The sequence below is a fragment of the Crocodylus porosus genome, unplaced genomic scaffold, assembly GCF_001723895.1.
Source record: "Crocodylus porosus isolate Cpor-Errol unplaced genomic scaffold, CroPor_comp1, whole genome shotgun sequence".
Classification (NCBI taxonomy): domain Eukaryota; kingdom Metazoa; phylum Chordata; order Crocodylia; family Crocodylidae; genus Crocodylus; species Crocodylus porosus.
Window position 1 is genome coordinate 175,703,701 of NW_017728886.1, and position 22,840 is coordinate 175,726,540.

At 41.9% G+C, this 22,840-nt stretch overlaps 1 long non-coding RNA gene across 1 annotated transcript; it reads right to left on the minus strand.

Moving 5' to 3' along the window:
* Positions 1-65: 65 nt before the first annotated feature.
* Positions 66-16,669, minus strand: LOC109324783. The gene is made up of 3 exons (XR_002105006.1): positions 16,517-16,669; positions 15,351-15,353; positions 66-77 (listed from the first exon to the last, which is right to left on the minus strand). It is a non-coding gene; the product is annotated as an uncharacterized LOC109324783 (long non-coding RNA).
* Positions 16,670-22,840: the final 6,171 nt, after the last annotated feature.

Consider the following 22,840-nt stretch of genomic DNA (forward strand, 5'->3'; position numbering starts at 1 on the left):
AACTAGTTCCAGGATCCCTTTCTACATTCTGTTTTTAGGAGAGCTTAGGAGTGTTCAGAACCAAGAAACCTGCACAGCTCTGAGTTGCCATTAGAAAGCAGGTGAACAGGGATGTAGCTAGAAAACAGGACACCTACGCTCTGTTCCTGCTCTCAGGGCTGGGCATGGTGCATCCTGGGATACTGAAGGACTGCAAATTGCTCGTTGTATCTCATCTGAACAGGCTGAAGTTACCTTAACATGAGCTATGTAGCATGGCTCAGAGTTAACCCTCACTTGTAGGGGCATAACTTTGACACTTGGAGGGCACTTGGCACAAGTTAACAAGAGTTAACATGCAGACTCTTACATTTTAAGTGCCTTTAGTATGGTCTAAGTGTAATGTGTAACTTTATCCTCATCGCTGTCATTACAAAGGGTTTCTTTCCCTGTGTCCAATAGCTGCATTTGTTTTTTTTTCCTACTTTACCTCTGGAGTCAATGGGCACATGTACATGAGATGTTTATTGTGGAGCAGATGAATTAGCTTCAGAATAAACTGTCAGTGTCTATTCATGCAGTGCTGTTAGGCCAAAGTAAACAAATTAACTGCGCAATAGGATAGCAGTGCCAGACACATGTACTATCCTGTGGCAAAGTTTCTCACTCTGTCACAACACATGTAGACACTGACAAGGCTGGCTGAGACACAAAAATGCTTCAGTATGGGGGCTGTCTGCTGGATAGCCCCACACTTGAGCACCCGTGTGCCCCAGCCACCCCTCTGCAGCATTCTGAGCTGGGTTGGAGCAGCCCCAGCCTGGCAGGCTGCCAGACTGACCCCCAGGGCCCCCTGCCAGCCAGAGCTTCTCTGCCCTGGCTCAACATGTTGTGGTCCTAGAAGCAGGGGTGAAGATGGCACCCAGGGCCAATAAACTCCATTGTAAACTGCACCAGAGTTTATTCAGACACTAATTTCATGCGTTTCATTTCATGGCATTTGTTAGGATTATCATGGATCTGTTCTATTTCTTTATAAAATGTATCTATTATTTCACCTTCCATTTCTTCAATGGGAGCATATATACTAATGAGGTCAATGTTGTCATTCTCCTTTTATCCCTGAAGGCATAGAGCCATAGAGAGGTAGGGCTGAATGGTCACCACCAGAGGTCATCTAGTTCAACCTCCTGCCTATGGCAGGATCATCCCTTTCCAAAATATCCCGTACTAACCATAATCTAGACTCTACATAAGATTAATATCAAACCTGACACAACGTAGGCTTAACACCCTAACCTGCCACAGGTAGGTAAAGCTGGGGGTCCACAGTAGCCAATGTCCTGCTTGTATAAAATGTTGTCAATATACGCTCAAGAGGTCATGGACAGAGAGCCACACTCACTGCTAGAGACAAAGGCAACCCCCCCCCCCCACAGTCCATACCAATATGATCATGGAGTAAAATTCCATCCTGACCCCAAATATAGTGATCAGAGTGATCCTGAGTGGAGGGACGAGACCCTCTAGCCAGGGACCTCTGGTTTTGGTCACAGCAGGATCTTTGGCACACTTCAAAGTCCCCAGCGTTGGCTGTAGCCGACAGCCAATCACAGAGAGCAGATTTGTTCATTGATGTATTCAAAGCAAAAGACTGCTTATAACAAGTGTCATTTACTATAAAGCCTGTGTCCCATTTTATGTTTTGTGGTCTTCTTATCTTAACAGAAGGGCAAGGATTTGTTAATTTTTATAGATACATTTCCTGGTCACCCTTTTCCTGTACAGCTATCTTGTGCTTGCCCTATTTGTGATAATCATGCTCCACTATACTTTGGATGTATTTTGGCATTTTTTAAAACAACATGTTCCATGTTCACAGTTACTGGTTCTTTCTCCATAATTAAAATCATTTATTAGTATCATTATCATTTATGTTTTTCCAAGGCTTGAGAATGTTTTAACCAGTATGATTTTTATTAAATAAGGGTTAACTTCCTGTTTACCCCCTGGCCTGGAGGATCAAGGAATTGCTTCTGTGTCTGAATCATCGTCTTTACTTGTTTGGGCTCAGAGACCCTATTAGTAACAAAGGCTACTACTGATCATGGAGAAACACAAACTCTGGCCACATGTAGTACTGTATTATGTTTTGAATTGTCATCCTCCCAATAGAATCTAGAAGCATGCAAGCATTCATTCAGTTTGTCCCAGAGGAAACATGCTCCCACTGGGAGAAAGATGTTCTAGTTTGACACCTGGAAGGTCTGCCCAGTGAGAGAGTTTTTCTTACAAGAATGAATGCCTGTACACTTCTATTTGACTCCTGTGTGACTGGGAGGATCTAAGCAGCAATAGCTCTTGTGCCCTCCTCTGACTGGGGGACATTGGTCTGGAGAAGGTAGAGGAGCATTACCCTGCAGCTTGACTCCTCTTAATCATGGAAGAGCAGAGCTGCCTCTGCCCCTGCTCCTCAAGCCTTCCAAAGACTGGGGACACCCCAGTATGGAGAAGGTATGAGGGCATTTCTTGCTGCTCCACTCCCCTCCTGGTCTGGGAGAGGAGTGGAGCAGCAGGGCAGTGCTCCCTGAACTTCCCCAAACCTGGGAATAGAGCCCCACTGCTCCATTCCCCTTCCAGCCTCGTCTATGGGAAGGGAGTGGAGAGATGGGGAAAGACTTTCCTCTCATTTCCCAGATGAGGGAATGGGAGGAAAGCAATAGTCATTGTTCCCCCAAACCTTTTCCAAACTGGGGACTCCTTGGTCTGGGTAAGGTATAGAGACCAGGGGTGAGGTCATATCTAGATGCTGAATTGCCAACACTGCTTCATTGCCCAGAGAGATTTCCTAGAGTAGTGGAAATTTCCCACTTCTAGAAATTAATGTCTTTTCAAAGCCTCTGTCATCACTTCACAACTATGCTGATATATTTGTCCAAGGGCATTTTGAAATAAAATGACTCCAACCAAAAGTATGGAAAAGAGTGCTGCCAGGTTGAAAAGCACATAATATATTGTGAACATAAAGTAAAACTATGCATGCATTGCCATTAATAGGTTCAACTAAAAGTAACTTTAGATTCTTATGTGCACATTCATCACATTTACATATCTCATATATGCCACTTGAAGAAGGGCAAAGGGAGACTACAGTGGGGAAAACAAATACCCTGAGAAAAGCACAATTCATCTTGCTGTAAAATACAGATTATATTAAGTACCACGTTCAACCACAGGCTAATTTTCTTTGGTGTTATGCAACTGAAGATGAATGTGTATAATTCTAAAGGCTTGTTCAGAATACCAAACTACTCTTGTTTGCATTAAGGCCTTATTGAAGTCACAGAGGGTTTATTCTTGCCATGAATACACTTAGTTTACTTTTTAGATGAAAAATTCTCACAGGGCATGTCTATGCGAGACACTTACTACAGAGTTGACTAATTAGCTCTGCAGTAAAATGTCACTGTCTACACATGTGGTGCTATTAGGTCACAGCAAACTAATAAACTTCACCACAGGACAATACTGTCAGACACAAATACTATCCTATGACAGAGTTATTTACTCAGGCACAGTGCACATGGGGCTGATGGGGCTGGCTGGGTCATGAAGGTGCTTCAGTATAGGGGCTGCCTGCCAGCTAGCCCCTCACTATAGCACCTTCATGCTCCAGCCAGCTCTTCTGCAACATGTTGAGTGCATCAGAGAAACCCTGGGCTGGCAGGCTGACCCTTGGGGCCTCCAGCCAGCTGGGACTGCTCTGCCCCAGCTCAATGTTCTCTGGTCCTGGACCCATGTGCAAACATGATGCCTAGAAGTAATAAACTCCTCTGAAAACTGTGCCAGAGCTTATTCAGCAGCATTAGCTTCAGGTGCAGACTTGCCCACACTGATTTAAACATAGATAAAACACCACTAAATGTATGGCCATTGACTATCATAGTAATCTTTGCCATAACAGCAAAAAGTGTCACATTCATTAGTCTTAGTAAAAAGAAAACATACACGTAGCCTTATAAAAATATCCTTAGTATACCATGTGTTAGTTTCTATGGAATAAAAGACACAGCATATGACATAGTCAAGGTACATTATGCAATTCATACATTTTTCAAATAGTATATTTGCAAATAGTAAGTATGGTGAGGACTGCAAACAAAGATGGCATTGCCAGTTTCTATGGTTGGCAGTACTATAAATAACTATAACAAAGTATGTAATGTACAACATGATGGTTGATATTCTTGCAGGAGGATTATTTTCTTTTGCATAAGATAGTCCTAGCAACTTATATCTTGCACCAAATCAATCAGAATAATATAAGAACCAGTCAATGACTGCAGAAAACAACAAAACCAAATATCAATAAAAGTAATTTAAAATCCAAAAAAGTTCAGTTAACCAAGGTGTCATTTTCCAGTCCTTTGTCATTCAAGCTAGAGAAAAACCTGTGGAATTTCCAGACTTATTTTCTTACTGCAAACATTCAAGTATTTCACATATGGCTCATATATTCAACACGGTTAAATGCTTGTACATACTAAACAACAACAAAAATACCTCTTCCAGATTTCCTAGTCACTTACAAGTATCTTAACATATCCAGCCACTCTTTCCTTCCTTTACCTATTCTCTTCCATATGAGTCTTTTAATATTTGTATTTAAAATATGTTGTACTTTTAGTCATTAACATTCAGGTCTGGCTAGTAATGAATATACAGTTTGCCCAACCCTGTAAAATGTATATTGGGACCTGAAGCTCAGTAGATCAAAGAGCTAATTGTGCCTAAGGCCAACATTGCAATCCAAAAATCCCAACTCTATTTGTGCCTTAACCTGGAAGAACCCTGTTTGACACTGGTGTTCTTTAGGCCCTAGAGTCCTGCTTTTGTGCATGTTCAGAACATCCCTGTTCTGAGTTATTCTGGTTTAAGGATTCAAAAACTAGGCATTCCTCCAAGCCCCTGAGGGGTATTTACTGAAAGGCTTGCACCCACTTTCTGTGTTACAGCATTATGATTACAGTAGTTTCCTAAAAAGTAGGAGATTTGGGTTAACACCCAAGCAGGGAGAAGCAGGGCCTGTGGGGGCCCTTTAAGAGTACAGTCTTTGTGGCTCTAGGATGGGGGGGCACACAGACAAAAACAATACAGGAAGAGGAGACAGGGTTTCAGCAGTACCCAACAGTCCTGCTATGGGTACCTTGAAACCAAACAGGGCTGAACAGACCAATGAAAAGACAATGGGATCATGCTGTGTGATAGGCGAGACTGGTCAGAGGGGGAGGGACTTATCACATAAGAGACCTGCCGTCAGGCCAGGAGGCTCAGTGTGGAACTGACTGTGGGTAGGATGTGGACCACTGCTGTGGAGCCTGGAGTGGTGGTAAAGGGATCCTGGGCATGAAGGTGGAGAATCTTCCATTCTGTTTTAAGTTTGTCGAGGATGCGGATGACTTTGAGTTTGACTTATTCTTTGTTTTGTTTGTGCCCAGATGGATGGTGTCCTTTGTTTGCTATGGTGGAGACAGTAAATAATGAAGAACTGGTAGTGGTTGTAAGATTGGTTAGGAAGCCACGTTGGTTCACTAGAGAGGCACTCCAGGTTTGGCCCTGCCAGGAGCAAGTCACTATAGGCTGAGAGTGAGAGAGAAAGAGAAGGAGAGAGGGAAAGAGGGAGACTGGGGAAACCATGTCAGCTGACCACCTCAGGTGAGGAGGTCAGGGCCTGAGCCCCAAGAGACATAGAGGCAGAGGCCAAGAAGCTGGGCCAGAGCAAGTGTGTCCAGGCTAGAGGCCAACGGCCAGAATAACCTGTGGGCTAAAGCCAAGAAAGCTGAAACCTGTACAGGAGCATGAGGGATAATTGAGTGACACCTGCAAGGCTTGGGTGTGGCTGTAGAGGAATATAGAGGCCACAATTAGAGCCCGCAAGGCTTGATGACAACCCTTGAAGTCATGAGATTATGACAGCCAAATTTGAGTTGTTTGAAAGGCATGGGTAGTTCTGACTCAGCATTCAAACCACCCACAGAAAACAGAAAATGTGACAGAGGGGCCTAGAGATCAGACTGAGTCTACTACACACCAAGGAGATCACTTCAGGACTCAGGGGAAGCTTCTCAATCAAGAGAAAAGGAATATCAATTCATGGCAGGTGAGATAGAACAGGGGTTACACAGAAAACCTGGAGTGAGGGCAGGACTTGAGTAACCAATAGGGGGCATCATGACAGCCTTCATAGTGCCCTAATCACTAAAGAATTCAGAATGTATGGAGACAGAGGGGGGGGGCCACATACATGCCTTCCTTGTTAGGGCACACACAGGAAAGGAGAATGCTGAGTTCCAGTCCCTGCTCCTATGAAGCAGTTATTGGATAAAATGCATTCTTTGAAGAAGTTATTAGAATTTGTCTTCTGCAGTTCAAGATGGCCATTAGGCCATATTCATGATGCCTCTCTCTCTCTTTCTTTCACCCCCTCAATTAATACTGTGCATCTTGAATTTGCTGCTCAATGGCACACAGCAACAGAAATGGTACTAGATAAATATGTAGCCTGGTGGTGTGGGAACCCTCCTGTTAAGCAGAGGATAGCAGATTAAATACCCTCAGGCTAAAGGGAGATTTGAACCCAGGTTTAACATGTCCCAGGAGAATGAAATAAATCTTTAGGTTATTACAAAAGATGGTAGCAGAAGCGGAAGCATCAACAGAATACTAAACCTTGCTGAGTTCTTTTAAAGAATGGCTGAAAATGCAACTCTCTACAGCTGAGGAAAAGATCCTGGTTTGCAATCCCTGCCTGGTCAGAGGCACCTAAGCTTCCTGTTTCTTTCCTATTGGCTTGCTCTAAGAAGTGTATTTTCACTTCTGTTCTGGGAGGGGGTGCTTGGGTTTAATTCTAATCATTTGCTGCACAAGGGACCTAAATGCCCAAGTCAGGTGTATGAGTTCCTGTTGTGCTAGGCCATAGTTATGCTAACCTATAGTAAGCTGCATTGCCAAAAAGCAGTATGGGAGAAAGGGGCCTTATGACTGCTGGATGACCTGATAAGAAAGAAAAATAAATAAAAGTATACACTAATGAGCAAAAAGACACTAATTCAAAGAAGGGAGTATGAAACCAGCAGTTGAAAAACTTGAGGCTGAATGTAAAAAGAACACAGTAATGAGCCAGAGATAGCAAGAAACAAAATGTAGGTGTGTAAACAGCAGAAATGAAACAAGTAAAGATTAACATCTCAGCAGAGAGAGAGATAAGAACTGGTATGGGACAATGGGTGGAGGTGCACACAAGTATAAATATGGGGATGAAGAGCATGAACAACATGTGGTGTCTCTCTTTACCTGTCAAGGGCAAGCTTCACTAAGTCAGACTGGCCATTAATCAAACCAAATGGTCCAAAGCAATAAACCTTTCAGAACTTTTGCTACTGAACACGGATCAGAGTTGGGTTTTTTTGTTTGGTTTTTTTTTTGTCACCTTTAGAATCTGGAAGACTGCTTGCTAGCATTGGCTTTCCAGAATACAATGACACCAGTGGGTTGTACATCAAAAGCAACATCAACCAGCTACCACATGAGAAAACACTATACACACCTTAGAACAACATCAGGGGTCTGGATTCTACTCTTGAGAAAGACACTTAAAAGATGAGTGTCAAGGACCTGAACTTATACATGCCTGAGTCCTTTTTTTGATTTAGCCCCAAGATGAAATTGTTATGAATAAATCAATGGAATGAGTTAATAGTACTCAAGCAGGCTGCAGTTGAGAATTGGTAACAAAGGCAGCATGCAAATGATCAGTATTTGGCTAATATAATTTATTTCTTTAGGAAATAGTAAATTGCCCAAACTGTAACTACCCTAAATGAAAATCCTTAAACTGGACAGATGTGTCTCCTTGTTAAAATATTTACAAATAATATTTTTTAAAATCCTTTGAAGTATTGTATTATTAAGAGAATCAAGAATAGAACTTTATACTGAGATTTATCATTTGAAAACTATCTTCTCGTCTTACTTTCCTGAGAGCCACATGCAGCATTCTTCTGCTGGAGCTAATGACATGAACACATAGTTATCATTGTCTATGTGTATTGTAGTAGTACTTAGAAGCCCCGGTCATGGTTCAGCATCCCATTTTTAGGCACTGTACATCCACTGTGCAGTATCATTGCATCATGGTCAATAAATTCTTCAGTAAACTAAATCACAAAAAGGAAGCTTATAAGAAGTGGAAACTTGGACAAACGACTAGGGAGGAGAATAAGAGTATGGCTCAGGAATTCAGGGATGAAGTCAGGAAGGCCAAAGTGCAGTTGGAGTTGCAGCTAGCACGGGATGTGAAGAGTAACAAGAAGGGCTGGTATACATATGTCAGTAACAAGAGGAAGATCAAAGAAAGTGTGGGTCCCCTCCTTAATGGGGGAGGCAACCTAGTGACAGAGGATGCAGAAAAGGCTGGACTACTCGATGCCTTTTTCACTTCAGTCTTCACAGGCAAGGTCAGCTCCCAAACTACTGCACCTGACAGCACAGTTTCTGAGGAGGTGAGCAGTCAACAGTGGTGAAATAACAGGTTTGGGACTATTTAGGAACACTGGACATATACAAGTCCATGGGACTGGATGGGATACACCTGAGGGCACTGAGTGAGTGATTGCAGAGCTGCTGGCCATCATCTTTGAAAACTCATGGTGATCATGAGAGGTCCTGGATGATTGCACAAGGGCAAACATAGTGCCCATATTTAAGAAAGGGAAGAAGGAGGATCCAGTGAACTACAGACAAGTCAGCCTTACCTCCAGTCCTTGGAAAAATCATGGAGCAGGAATTCATTTCTAAGCACGTGGAGGAAAAGAAGGTGATTAGAAATAGTTGGCATGGATTCACCAAGGGCAAGTCATGCCTGACCAACCTGATTGCCTTGTATGATTAGATGACTGGTTCTGTGGATGTGGTATACTTTGATTTTAGCAAGGCTTTTGATGCTTTGATACTTTGATTTTAGCAAGGCTTTAGCAAGGCTTTGTGGGAGCAAGGCTCCCATAAAATTATTCAGGCAGGTAAGGATGTGCTGGCTGGATGAATGGACTGTAAGGTGGATAGGAAACTGGCTAAAGCGTTGGGCTCAGAGGGTCAATGTCTCAATATAGTATCAATGGCTCGATATCTAGATGGCAGCCAGTATCAAGTGGAGTACACCAGGGGTTCTTCCTGGGGCTGATTTTGTTCAATCTCTTCATCAACAACCTGGAAGATAGCATGGAGTGCGCCCTCAGCAAGTTTGCAGATGACCCCAAGTAGATATGCTGGTGGGTAGGGTTAGGATTGAGAGTAACATGGAAAAATTAGAGGATTAGGCCTAAAGATATCTCATGAGGTTCAATAAGGACAAGTGCAAAGTCCTGTACATAGGACAGAACAAACCCATGCGCTGGTACAGGCTGGAGACTGCATGGCTGGACAGCAGCTCTGCATAAAAGGACCGATGGGTTACAGTGGATAATAAGCTGAATATGAGCCAGCAATGTGCCCTTGTTGCCAAGAAGGGTAACATCATACTGGGCTGCACTGGTAGGAGTGTTGCCAGCAGGGCAAGGGAAGTGATTATTATCCTCTATTCAGCACTGGTGAGGCTGCATCTGGAGTACTGTGTTCAGTTTTGGACCTTCTACTTCTGAAAGGATGTGGACAAATTGGAGAGAGTCCAGCAGAAGCCAACAAAAATGGTGAGGGGGCAGGGGGACATGACTTTTGAGGACAGGCTGAGGGAACAGGGCTTATATAGTCTAGAGAAAAGAAGACTGAGAAGGGATTTAATAGCAGCCTTCAACTACAGAGTGGGGTTTGAAAGAGACTAGACTAGACTCTTTTTAGTGATGGCAGATGACAGAACAAGGAGCAGTGGTCTCAAGTTGCAGCAAGGGGTTTTTAGCTTAGATATTAGGAAGAATTTTCTCACTAGGAGACTAGTAAAACACTGGAATGGGTTATCCAGGGAGGTTATGGAATCTCCATCCTTGGCAGTTGTTAAGACCCAGGTAGACGAAGCCTTGGCTGGGATGATCTAGTTGGGGATGGTCCTGCTTTGAGCAAGGGGTTGGACTAGATGAGATCCTGAGGTCCCTTCCAACCCTAATTTTCTATGATTCTATGATTCTAAGCATCTCATGTAGATGTGGCCACTGAATCCAACAGTCATGACTTTCTCAATTTTATTCTGCAGCATGAAAACTGAATTTAAATCCAGAGAGGTGCATAGTAAAGCTTTTCCGTCCATCTTTATTAAAGCTGTGTGCATTTTGACTGACTGGCTTTTATACTAGTCACAGGGGGAAAAACAGAAAAATGGATTTACTACATCTACATACCATATACAGAGAAAAGGAATATTTGAGTAATGTGTATTCACAGCCGCTTAATCTTATACTGAATGGTTACTGATGCGTCCCCAAAGAGTCCTGAGTGTGGTCTGATTTACAATGTTCTTTGAAGCTGCTACAAGCTTCAAGCTTGTCTTGAACTAATTATCAAGTAACAACACACTAACAAACCTGACAACTTGCACTATTTCTTACTGAAGCAAGTTTCACTTTTTTCTTTTGCTTTTTGATGGAGAAACTAATCCTGACCTTAAAGCATATGAATAAATCTCATGTTCGACAGCTTGCTGAAACAGCTTTATGGAAAAGAATGTAGCTATTTATCATCTTCATAGTTGATAATATCTCCAGTGAAACGATAGCAATTAAAGATATGTAAACAAAACAAAGTAGTGAAAAGGATTTTGGAAAATGAAGACACTAAAAAGTGGGGAAGAAGAGCAAAATGCTCTGAAAAGGCATGGAAATCTCATTTGTCTTAATGTAAATGTGAATTGTACACAATAGCAAAATTAAAAGAAATGTGAAATATTCTTCCTAATATCCCAAATCAGTAAGAGACAGATGCTGATATCCTATAGGTATACCTTACTTTGAAAGCAATCCCATTGATTTAAATGAGGCTGGTGCATGGGATAAGAAAATACATACAGAAGCCACTAGAGTAATGTTGATAGAGACCCCAGATCATAAGTGTTGTAGGACTGGGCCCCAGGGGTGGTTATGATTCACCCTTGAGGCTATATGGCTCCTACCTGGCTTGAGTGCAAAGGTAGCTCTCCCTTGATTACTTGCCCACCATGCCTTGTTCTGAAAATCACCAGGCCTCTAGAAGCATGCTTTAAAATCTATCTATGAGAGATATGGAGGGAGAGACAGAAGGGGCAGAAAGAGCATCTTCAACTATCCTAGGAGGAATAGGGTGACATTTTAGATGGGCTAAGAAACTCTAATATACATATGTTTCCAAATCCAAGACTGTTATATTCAGAGAGGATAGTAGAGTCCAACAGTAGACACAGAGAGACTGTTTACAGCCTAATGCCTGCTTCTCTGTTAGGGAAAGGATGTCACCTCACCTGAGTTCTCTGCATATAAACTGGTCACTTTTACCCCAAGTAAAGATAAATTCCAAAGAAATAGGTTTTAAAATAATATAGCTGAAAATCAGTCTATTTTGTGGCTTCTGATCCTATTAACAATAACATCACTACTTGAAGGAGACCTTCAGAACCCAAAAATAGTGTGTTGCTTTCTGCTAACTCTAAGTTCAGGCTTCTGTGTTTGCAACAGATTATGGCTCTTTATCCTACCCCACAGCAGACAGCACTGATTCAAAGGGTTCTTGCTAAGCCACTAAATGTTTCAGAGAAACAAAGAAACTAACTTTAAGCATGTAAATAAAGAAGAACTATTATTCAGGTATTTATAAATGTTAAAGTTGCACAAACTTTAGCAGGCAAAAAACAGATTAATATTTTTATGAATTAATACGTAATCATTGAAGTTCACCTTTAGGAAGCAAAATTAGCTCTACCTGATGATTTGTATGGTAGTGTTATAATACTCTATTATATGGCAGACCACAGATCAAGTCTAGCCTCATAAATCTCTCACTTCATGACTACAGAAGCTGTCAAACCAGATGTTGCTTTCAGTCTCCAGGGGTGGGTACAGAGCAGTCTTCATCGCTCTTGAGCACTCTCTAGCAGATTACCACAGAACTATTTTATAGTCTCAGAAGAGACTACTAAAACTGCAGGAATAATACTGCACTAGATGCCCCGTGCAGTGTGGCTTGCATGAAAATCCAATGAGCCAATTTTTGTTTGAGATCACATTTGATTGCACTTCAACAGCTTCACAACACTTCCGTATACACAACATTCCTGGTTTTGTTACTCAGGTCAGCAGCCACTACAAATCAGATGTTTTCTGGGTAGGAGATTCTGGAAGCAGCCATATACAGTTGTCCATGGGTGAAGACAGTATCCTAAAGGAACAGCCCTGAATGCTGAATGCCACCTGAACAGGGAACTGTCGACGTGTCCATGTGAATGGAAATGTGTAGTCAGATGGCTCCAGTGCTATCCAAGGAATTAGCACTGTTCTTTCTGATCCAACAATTTTTGCCTCAAGTTATCTGCTATTGATGATGGATTGCACCAATAGCCATGTTCCATTGCAGAGACCATCCTTAAGGGGAAGGTTTTGCAGAAGCATGATGATCATCCCAGGCTTAAGGTGCAGCTGATGTGGAGGCAAACTTGACACCTTCATGGAATTCAGGTAGTCAATTGCCACAGCCATAACACTTTTATCCTCTGAAAGAGCATCTGCACTTGTACAAATCCATTCTTGGCCTGGAAATTTTGCCACAATAGCATTGTTGATCTCCTCTACAACAGAGTAATGTGGCACCAAAATAGCTCTTTCAGATGTCCTTCCTGGATTTTGATAATTATCCAATAGATTTGGATATGTCCATTCTATCATTGCTGAGAGATCCACAGGCATGCAGAGCTCAGGAGGCAGGGTAATGGTTTCATCAATATTTGTAACTTGGCGATTTCCCAGATCCAAAAGCCATTGAGAGTATTTTGCACTTTGTGCATCAAAACCTCCCTTATGTATTTGCATGTTTGCACGAAGTTGGAAAATCTGGAAGTGGTTCCACAACTCAGATCACTTCAAGCATGCCTCTACTATTTGTGGCCATGAGACATTTTTCACAACAGGCAGGATTTGCCAAACATCATCCCCAAGCACTATCACCTTGCCACCAAAAGGTGAATTGCTCTGCAGTAAATCTTGCAGTGTCCATTCTACATCCTCCAGCATGTACCAACGAGCCTTGGTGCTTCATCCCAGATTATGAATGCTGCTTCTCGAAGCAGCTTAACAAGGTCAGACCGTGCTGCAGCTGCTGGTTTGCAATACATTCAGAGGTACCTTGAAACTTGAGTGTACAGTTCTGCCTCCTATAAGCATAGTAGCAGCAACTCCACTGGATGCGACATCCAATGCAATGTTCCCTTCCCATGCACTGCTGAAATAATTGTATTGAAGCAGAATGTTTTTCCTGTACCACCAGGTGCATCAACAAATGCGCAAAGTGGCTCTTGATTTTCCACTGTTTTCAAGATTGTATCCAGCATTTATTGCTAAGCTGGAAGCATGCATGGTAGTGAATCTTGAGCAATTTGGCATTGCTCCTGCCAGTTATAGTACAGCTTCTCTGCTAATGCATTTGACAGCCATTCAGTGAGGATGTCTTCCAAGAATGAGCAAGGCATGAGAATACATATGTCCCATGCAGCATTGCCCCATACAACTTCTTCCCAGAGCAAGGCATGAGAATATGAATATATAAGGGTTTCTCACCCAACTCCCTCTCCGAACAATTTCATCTATCACAATGAGGCTTTATATATACTAATGGAGATGACAGTATGCGTAATAGTATAGATTAGATCACAGAGTCATAGAAAATTAAGGTTGAAAGGGACCTCAGGTGCTCAACTAGTCCAATTCCCTGCTCAAAGCAGGACCAGCCCCAGCTATATCATCCCAGGCAAAGATGGAGTTTCTATAACCCTGAGGAACCCATTCCAGTGCTTTGCTACCTTCCAAGTGAAAAAGTTCTTCCTAATAGCTAACTTAAACTTCCCCCGCTTCAACATGAGACCACTGCTTCTTGTTCTGTTATTTGCCACCACTGAGAACAGTTTAGCTCTATCCTCTTTGTACACACTCTTCAGGTAGTTAAAGGGTATAAATCCCCACAGTCTTCTCTTCTCTAGTCTTCACTTCCCTCAGCCTCTTCTCAGAAGTCATGTACCCCAGCCCCTTAACCATTTTCATCATTCTCTGTTGGACTCTGTCTAATTTGTCTACACCCTTTTGGTAGTGGGGGGCCCAAAACTGAACATAGTACCCCAGTGTGGAATAGAGGAGAAGAATGACTTCCCTTGATCTGCTGGCAACACTCCTAGTTATGCAGCCTGGTGTGCTGTTAGACTTCTTCACAACAAGGGCATGCTGTTGGCTCATATTCAGCTTACTATCCACTGTAACCCCCAGATCTTTTTCTGTAGAGCTGCTGCTTAGCTCGTCGGTCCCTACCCTGTATCAGTGCATGCGACTGTTCTGTCTTAAGTGCTGGACTTTTCATTTGTCCTTATTGGACCTCATGAGATTCATTTTAGTTCAGTCCTCCAATTTCTCTAGGTCTCTAAACCTCCAATGTGAACTTCCCTCTAACCTCCAGTGTACTGATCCCAGCTTGGTGTCATCTGCAAACTTGATGAGAGTGCACTTCATCCCATCTTCCAGGTTATTTTGAAGATATTGTACAAACCTGGCCCCAAGACCAATCCCTGGGGTACTCTCCTTGATACTAGCTGCCAACCAGATATTGAGCCACTAATTACCCTCTGAGCCAGTGATAGAGCCAGGTTTCTATCCACCTTGGAGTCCCTTTATCCAACCCATTCTTCTTTAGCTAAATTCTGGCTTCAGTAGGACTTTTGGTGTAAATACTTTGAATAAAGGCTCCTCAACATGACCCACAGTGATTAAGAAATTGCTGAAGCTAATAGTCTGTGAACATCCCATAATTCTTATGTTTATCAGTACCAAATGGGTTTAGAGAAAATAATGACCTGAATCACAGATCAGAATGTTAGGATCAAGGGCAATTTGTTAATCAAAAAGAGCTGTTGAAGTCATAATGAAAAATGGGCAAGATTCTGCTAATGTTACTTAGTTCATCAGTGCTTTTCTCCCTGATAAAGTTATAGCTATGTGTCAGAGGAGAAGTTTACCCCTTTAAAAACAAACAAAAATTCTTACCCATAACCTCCACCATAGCTGCTGTTGCTTGTGGGTAGGCACTGGGTCCACTGGGAATTTACTTCCTGTATGGTGGTAGAGAAATGAAATAGTTTACATACTGCGATGAAACAATTACACTACCTAGAAGTTTTATGATTTATAGCAATATAATAGTTTAGAGGAGGACAGAAGCTTCTGAGTGAACTGCATTTACTGTATGGTTAAGCAGTTTGAAATGGCTGATATGATGGTGAAGGGTACATTGGTTAAAAATTAGCTGTTGCAGGCTTCCCCAGTTACAAGACTGCATTGCCTATGAAGGTGGTCAAGCATTGGAATAGGCTGCTTAGAAAGGGCATAGAATTATTCCAGGAAATTTTCAAGGGCAGGTTAGACAGTGACTTGGCTGGGATGGTTTATAGATTCATAGATTATATAGTCAGCAGGGGCCTAATGGATCATCGTGTCCAACCTCTTGCCCCTGGCAGGAAAGAGGACCAAACCCCAGCGAGGGGACTGACAAGCCTCCTCTGTCACAGGCTGGCTAGGCGCTGTGAGTGTATCAGGCATGAAACTGCTGTGTTTGGGATTGAGGAGGCAAGTGAGGAGTGAAGTAAAGGCAAATTTACTTATAGCTTAGCATACAACAGTTAACAGAAAGGTTAATGTGACAAACGGATAGTACAGTAATAAAGAGCTAATAGTGAATGATAACAACAGATAGACAGAATGACAAAGAATTCCCACATGGGATTGGCACCTTATTGGCAGTTCCTCTATGCCTGGTGTGCACCAAGTTGTTCCAGCAAAGTCAATGCTGTCCAAGGGGTCACCGGGAAGGTCCCTTGGTCAGGATCCGGTCTTCATTCACACTGGGAGTCTGGGGTCCAGGCTTGGTACAGCGATGGTCCTTCTGTCCCGTCCTTCATACTGGTCACCTGACATACATGCTTATTTATACCTTATCTTATGATAATATGTTGGCTTTAGAGCCACTCACAATCTTGCCCTGTAGCTGTTACCCTATGGGATCAAAAGGTGTTAGAAATTATCATGAAAGGTTACTGCCCGAACTCAGGTTCACCCAATAAGCAAGTTACACCACATTACTTTGAGGTGTGAAATTAGCATTATCTGCCTAAGCTCAACTCCTTAGTTTTTTATTCCTAGATTCCTTGGAATGTGCTGATTATATTAGGTGGTCAGATCTTATTATGGCTTGACCTTTGAAAAACCTGTTAGAACAGCTAATCTTGTAGCACTGCTTATTTTGGGGGCTCAGTAGTCCTATGATCAGTGCAAACAGATTCAACACTTTGGTTAAATTGTGACAGACAAAATTCCATTTGCAGGTTGCAAACTTACAAGATTTGCATTAGTTAATCTTAACTGCTTAGACAATTACCAGATGCTTCCAAAAGCATATATGTTTTGATTTAACCCCTCTGGTTCTGGCTATCACACTCCTCTTGAAGACCTCCAAGTTTGGTGGTAGTACCACCTCTCTTGGAAGCCCATTCCAGATTCTGGCCACCCTTACTGTAACAATTTCTTCCTAATGTCTAACCTAAATCTATTCTCCACCAGTTTGCACCCATTATTCCTAGTTACACCCTGGGGGTGATGCGCTGGTAAACAGCGCATCACCAATTCCCTGCTGTCCTCCCCGATAAACATACAGGTGGCTACAAGGTCACCCCTCAGCCATCTTTTGTAAAGGCTGAAGAGATTCAGATCTCTCAACCTCCCCTTGTAGGGTCTTTCACAGAGGCCACTAATCATGTGAGTGGCCCTCCTCTGAACCCTCTCCAGATTTTCCATGTACCTCTTGAAGTGCGCCACCCAAAACTGGACACAGTACTCCAACTGAGGCCTGACCAATGCTGCATAGAGGGGGAGCATCACCTCCCTTGATCTGTTGGTCATGCATCCACTAATAAATCTGCTAACAACAAGATGCAATTGGCTTTGCTGATGGCCTTGTTACTCTGCTGGATTATGTTCATCTTGGAGTCAACTATGATCTCTCTCAGCCTCTGAGCTGCTGAAGAGGTCATCCGCCAACCTGTAGGTGTGCTGGGGATTCCTCCTTCCTAGGTGGAGTGTCTTACATTTATCTTTGTTGAATTGCATCCCATTTCATTCCTCCCATTGATCCAACCTGTCCAGGACAGCCTGTGTCTGCTCCCTGTCCTCTGGTGTATTAACTTTGCCCCCTAACTTGTATCATCTGCAAACTTGGAGGGTGCTCTCCACACCCTCATCCAAATTGCTGATCAAGATATTAAATAACGCCAGTCCAAGGACCAAATCCTGTGGGACCCCACTGCCCACCTCCTTCCAGGCCAAGAATGACCTGTCTACTACCACTAGTTTAATCATCAATGATCCTGCTTTATGCAGGAGACTGGATTAGATGTTCTTGTAAGGTCCCTTCCAGCCTGCTTTCTATTGTCCTATAATCCTATCTATTTTCATGAATGAGTTTGAGACAAGACTATGAAAAATCAATGTTACTTGTTTCATGCCCTTTATAGTTTAAGAAGACTAAGTTTTTATATAACTTTGGGGGCATCTACGCATGTGCTTTAATGCATAGTAGCCTATGTTATTGCTCATTAAAGCATCATATAAAAATATGCTACTATGCTAATGCACGGTAAAAATAGGCTGCTGCTCATTGTCACTAACAAATATGTGCTTTTGCTACTGAACAGTAGGGCAGCCTTTATTTAGTTTCTCACATTAGAGGGCATTTATACACATATATTTGTCTACTGTGATGTGCTGGAGATCTGGTGTGTTGGAGCAGAATCAATTATCAAGTCTGATGTGCCCGGTGCTGCATTGCATGCATTTGTATAAACGGTTAAATGCACATCAGCGCTGAGAAAATGGCAGCAGTGCACTTTTGAACTACAACACCTTCTATGTGTTTTAGGTCAAAAGCATGCCTCTGCCATTTTCTCTGTGCCCATGTGCATTTCACTGTTTATACAAATGCATGTGCTGCAATGTGGGGGCTTTTAAAAGTGCGCAAGCATGTGTACAAATGCCCATACATACTACATTTAATTCACTTTAGGAAAAGCACATTAATGAATGTGTAGACATGCCCTTTAAGTACTATTTCATGTGGATATGCGTTTTTCATTCCATAGGCCTTTGTAAACTATGTCCCATCTCCCTAGGCCTGAAAATGCTCTGTGCTCCTTTCCTGTATCTGGAGTCTGTGAAGAACAGAGCCTGGGAGGTTGGTCCTCTGTGGGTATTCACTACATGTGAATATTAATGTAATACAGTAAACTCCAGAGCAGTTCATACCAGAATTTATTCCTCCAGGTTCAGTTTTTACATGTGTGCCCAGAACTGCAGCACGTTGAGCTGGGGTGGCATAGTGCTGGCTGGCAGGGGGCACAGAAAGCCAACCTGCCAGCCTGGTGCTGCTCCTGCCTGGCTCAACATGCTGTAGAAGGGCTGGCTGGGGCACCAGGATGCAACAGTGCAGGGCTAGTTAGCAGGCAGTCTCTGCACTGTAGTACCCTCATGTACTAGACAGCCCTGGTCACCATTTACACGTGCATTGAAATGGAGTAAATAACTCTGCCATAAAATAGTACCTGTGTTGGGCAGTACTATCCTATGCAGGAGTTAATAGGTCTACTTTGGCCTAATAGCACTACTCATGTAGACCATGATGCTTTACTGGCTGCGTCTACATAAGACACTGACTATACAGTAGCCCATGACTACTGTGCAGTAGTGTTGCATGGCAGGAAGCATGATGTAATACTACTGCTACTGCGCAGTCAGCGTCACAGAAGAACCACTTGTAGGCACAACTGCACAGTCATTTAGTACTTGTTTATGTAAGTACTAAATGATTGCACAGTAATGACTTCACAGTCAGTATCTTGCATACATGCAGTCACTATGGAGCTAATTAGGCAACTCTACAGTAACTGTCTTGTGTAGATTCACCCTATGGGAACAAATGAGCCTTTTTTCCTGGTGAATCTGGAGTCCATTTCCTCTTCCACCCTTACATCCCACCACCATGTTTCCCAATGCCCCCTCACAAAGTGAGCAAAAGCCATGAAAAGGAGCTGAAATTGAGAGTTATGAATCTGGGTTCTTATATATAGCATTATACACTTTGTATAAATGGCTGTATTGGAGGTTGTATTTTGGAGAAATGCTTATGTTTTTTTTTTATTACTTATGAAAATCATATGTAAAGAAAGAGTCATGGTTCTGGAAAATATGTTATATTTGGCTAGTCAGATTACCTGATGATTTTGTTTTCATGACCATCTAGGAATCAGAGTGACTCAGAGTCTGTCTAATTCCTCTCTCTTTCTCTCTCTCTCTGTTTCTGTCTGTCTGTCTCTCTCTGTCTCTGATTGGGAGATGCTGTAATTGTAGTGGCTTGGTTGGTTTGTATGTTTCTGGGAACAGAAAGGATTAATGAATGCCTTTTGAATTATTGTGAAAAAAGACTTGTCAAGACAGGAAGATCTGTTAATGCAATCTCCTTTGAAAGTTTATTTTATAACCAGATTTCACTTACCACACACATCACCTTTCTAGTGTTCTTATGCATCATTCTGGGAACTATGATCTTAAATATCCCAGAGTCTTATCAGTTTATAGAGATGAATGTATCTTACCAATTAAGGAGTTTGAAGATCAGAACCAAGGTCTAGAAATAACATCATAAACTAAAAGCTGCTGGAAAGGTTGGATGCCAAGTCTGATGTGTAGTTTAATCTGTGGAGAAAATGAGCAACTGCACTCTGCACAAAATGGAGGCTTAGCATTGCTTTTGCTTTCAGTTCCTACTACAACGAATCACAGTAATTCAGCCTGAAAGTGACTCTAAACCATAGATCCTAGTAGCTAGGTCCTCATCAGGGAGAAAAAGGTGAAGTATTTTCCAGGCTGGAATAAAAGAGGTGATTTTTTTTGTTGTCACTGATGTGAATTGTCTGTAACACCCGGTGGATGTATCTACATGTGCCCCTGATTGCACAGTTGGTACCACGCAGTCATTTAGTACCTATTTTAGCCAGTACTTAATGATTGCACAGTCCTTGCTGGTACTGAACAGTCCCTGTGATGCATGGACTGTATTCAACCCTACTGCACGGTAGCAATGAGCTACTCATTGCTACTGCTCAGTAGTGGTGGCATCATGGTTAGTGCCCGCCAACACTACATTGCTGTAGCTCATCACTATGGTCTTGTGTAGACATACCCAGTGATCAGTCAAAGAATGTTCCACAGCTTGACATTACTATGGTGTAAACGTGTTACTTGGCTTTAGGCTGCAGTCATGTCCTTGAGAGCTGTTCAAAGCTTATGTCCTTTCCAAGCACTGTCATTTCAGTCTCACTCTTTTTCTAGGAACCAGAGTCATAATAATCAGATTTTGCTCCTTGGGTGGCTGCCAGGGCTGCAACAAGGATTATTGAATGGCAGTGGTTGCCAATCTTGTGCCCTCTCTAAATCAGTGCCCAGGTTTGGTGCTCCCTCATCCACCTCTAGTTATGCTACTATTAAGAACTTCTCTTATAGCAGTTCTGACAACTTAGATATAGGTAACATGTTGCTTTAGCGGTAACTAGCATTGTAGTCGGGCATAATTTAGTACTAAAATTGAATGTGTATTGTGTGATATTAAATAATAAGCATATGTGGGCAATAAGCTTTCCATTTCAATATATTTATTCAAAGTGTTTTATTAATGAAATGGCAATAAGTCCTATAATAAAGCACCTATCTTTTATAGCATTTTACATATTAAAACACTTTATGGTCAGTATTGTTATCCTCATTCTAGAGGTAGGGAAATTGATGTCTAAACAGCTTAAATGACTTGACCAGGGTCATCCAGCAAGACAGTGATGATGCTGGAATAGATTATAAATTACAGAGGTCCTAAGCCATTATTCAGTCCACTTCCTCTCATAAAATTGATGGGGACCTCTGCCACTTGTATCTGCAAATAATACCAATTAAGAAGCAGAACATTCTCTATCATTATCTGTTCCATAGCATAGGGTAGTGGTTCTCAAACTTTTCAGACTCAAGGCACCCCTTGGAAAATGCCAGCTTTTAGCTTTCATTCGTTTTTTTTTACTATGGGAAAATAATAGAGCTGTTATTTTATTGCAAATAACTCAGAAAGACCAAAACAAGTAAGAATGTTTTGACACTATGAATTCTTTTGAATCTCTAAGTTTATCTTATGAAATGGGTAGGTGTTTGCACACCTAACAGTACTTATATTTTGAGGCACCCTGGAACACCCTTAAAAGAATCACATGGCACCCTGGTGGACAATCACTGCTGTAGGGAATGCTGAGTTCATTATGAATTGAAGCCTTTGTCAGGGCAGGAAATTACATTCATAACATGTAACTGCTAAATTCTGATCTTGAATGAATGCATGCATTTTCATGCCTTCCAAGTGCAATCTAAGCACAAAATTAATCGGAGTATATTAATAGTGTAATGGTATCTATCATTTTTATCCACAAGACAGGAAAAACTCTAATCTGATGAACCAGAATTCATTGTAATTTTTGGAGTTATAACCTTATGATAAGTCTGAATACAGTCTGGAGAGCGCAGACATACAATATTAAGAGTGAAAAAAACTCTAGCATGAGTTGGAGTTCTAGGCATGAAGAATAATTCTAGGTACTTTTATCCCACTTCACAGCAGAAAAAAAGTCTAGAGCAGGGGTTCTCAAGTTTTGTCATAGTGAACCTCACTGAGCTATGAAAAAAAACACCTGTGCCTCCCATAGCTTCATCATATTTTCAACCTTTGTGTTTTGCTGAAATCTCTGCCACTGCGCTCTCTTTGGCTTAGGTTGTACGCTTTTCACCCTTTGTCATAAAATGATCAATTTCTCATTTAAGCCATTTCTCACTGGGTTTGTCTACATGTGCATTTATGCTGGCTTATATCTACTATGCAGTAAATTACTACACAGTAAGTGGGAATAGGATGGGGTCTACACATGCAGGCATTAAAGCTCATTAAAGCTCTTTGTGGAGTGATTTGGGAATAAAGATAGTCTCAAGTTAGTCCACACACACACAGTGTTATTGTGCAGTAAGTCATCTACACTTGCATTACTGATCAGTAACTAATTGGGTGTAAATTGGATGATGCCAAATGTATGCTCAAGTCAGCATAAATTGCTATATTTACTGTGCAGTATGGGTGTGCACATGTAGCTGTGCACACATACTGCACAGTAATTTTGGTTACCACGCAGTTAATGTACACCTGTAGATATGCCCACTAAGTATGCTACTGAGGTTTGTAAGTTTATTTATAAAAATCTATGCAACCTATGTCCAGTGCAGGAGTGGGAAATTGTTTCAGCTGGAAGGTCGCTTAATGAGTTTTGGTGAGCGTCATCTTGGGAATGGAAGTCCTGCCCCCTAATCCCTGACCTTTGCTACCAGAAGTGCCTCCCCTTGCCCCCATAAGTACTTCTCTTGGAAGGGAGAGGTTGCCATCTTGGAACTGGAAAAAAAATCAAATTATATACTAAAAATTAAACATCTACTATAATATTTTAAATTTAATTTTAAAAAATTGCTGTCCA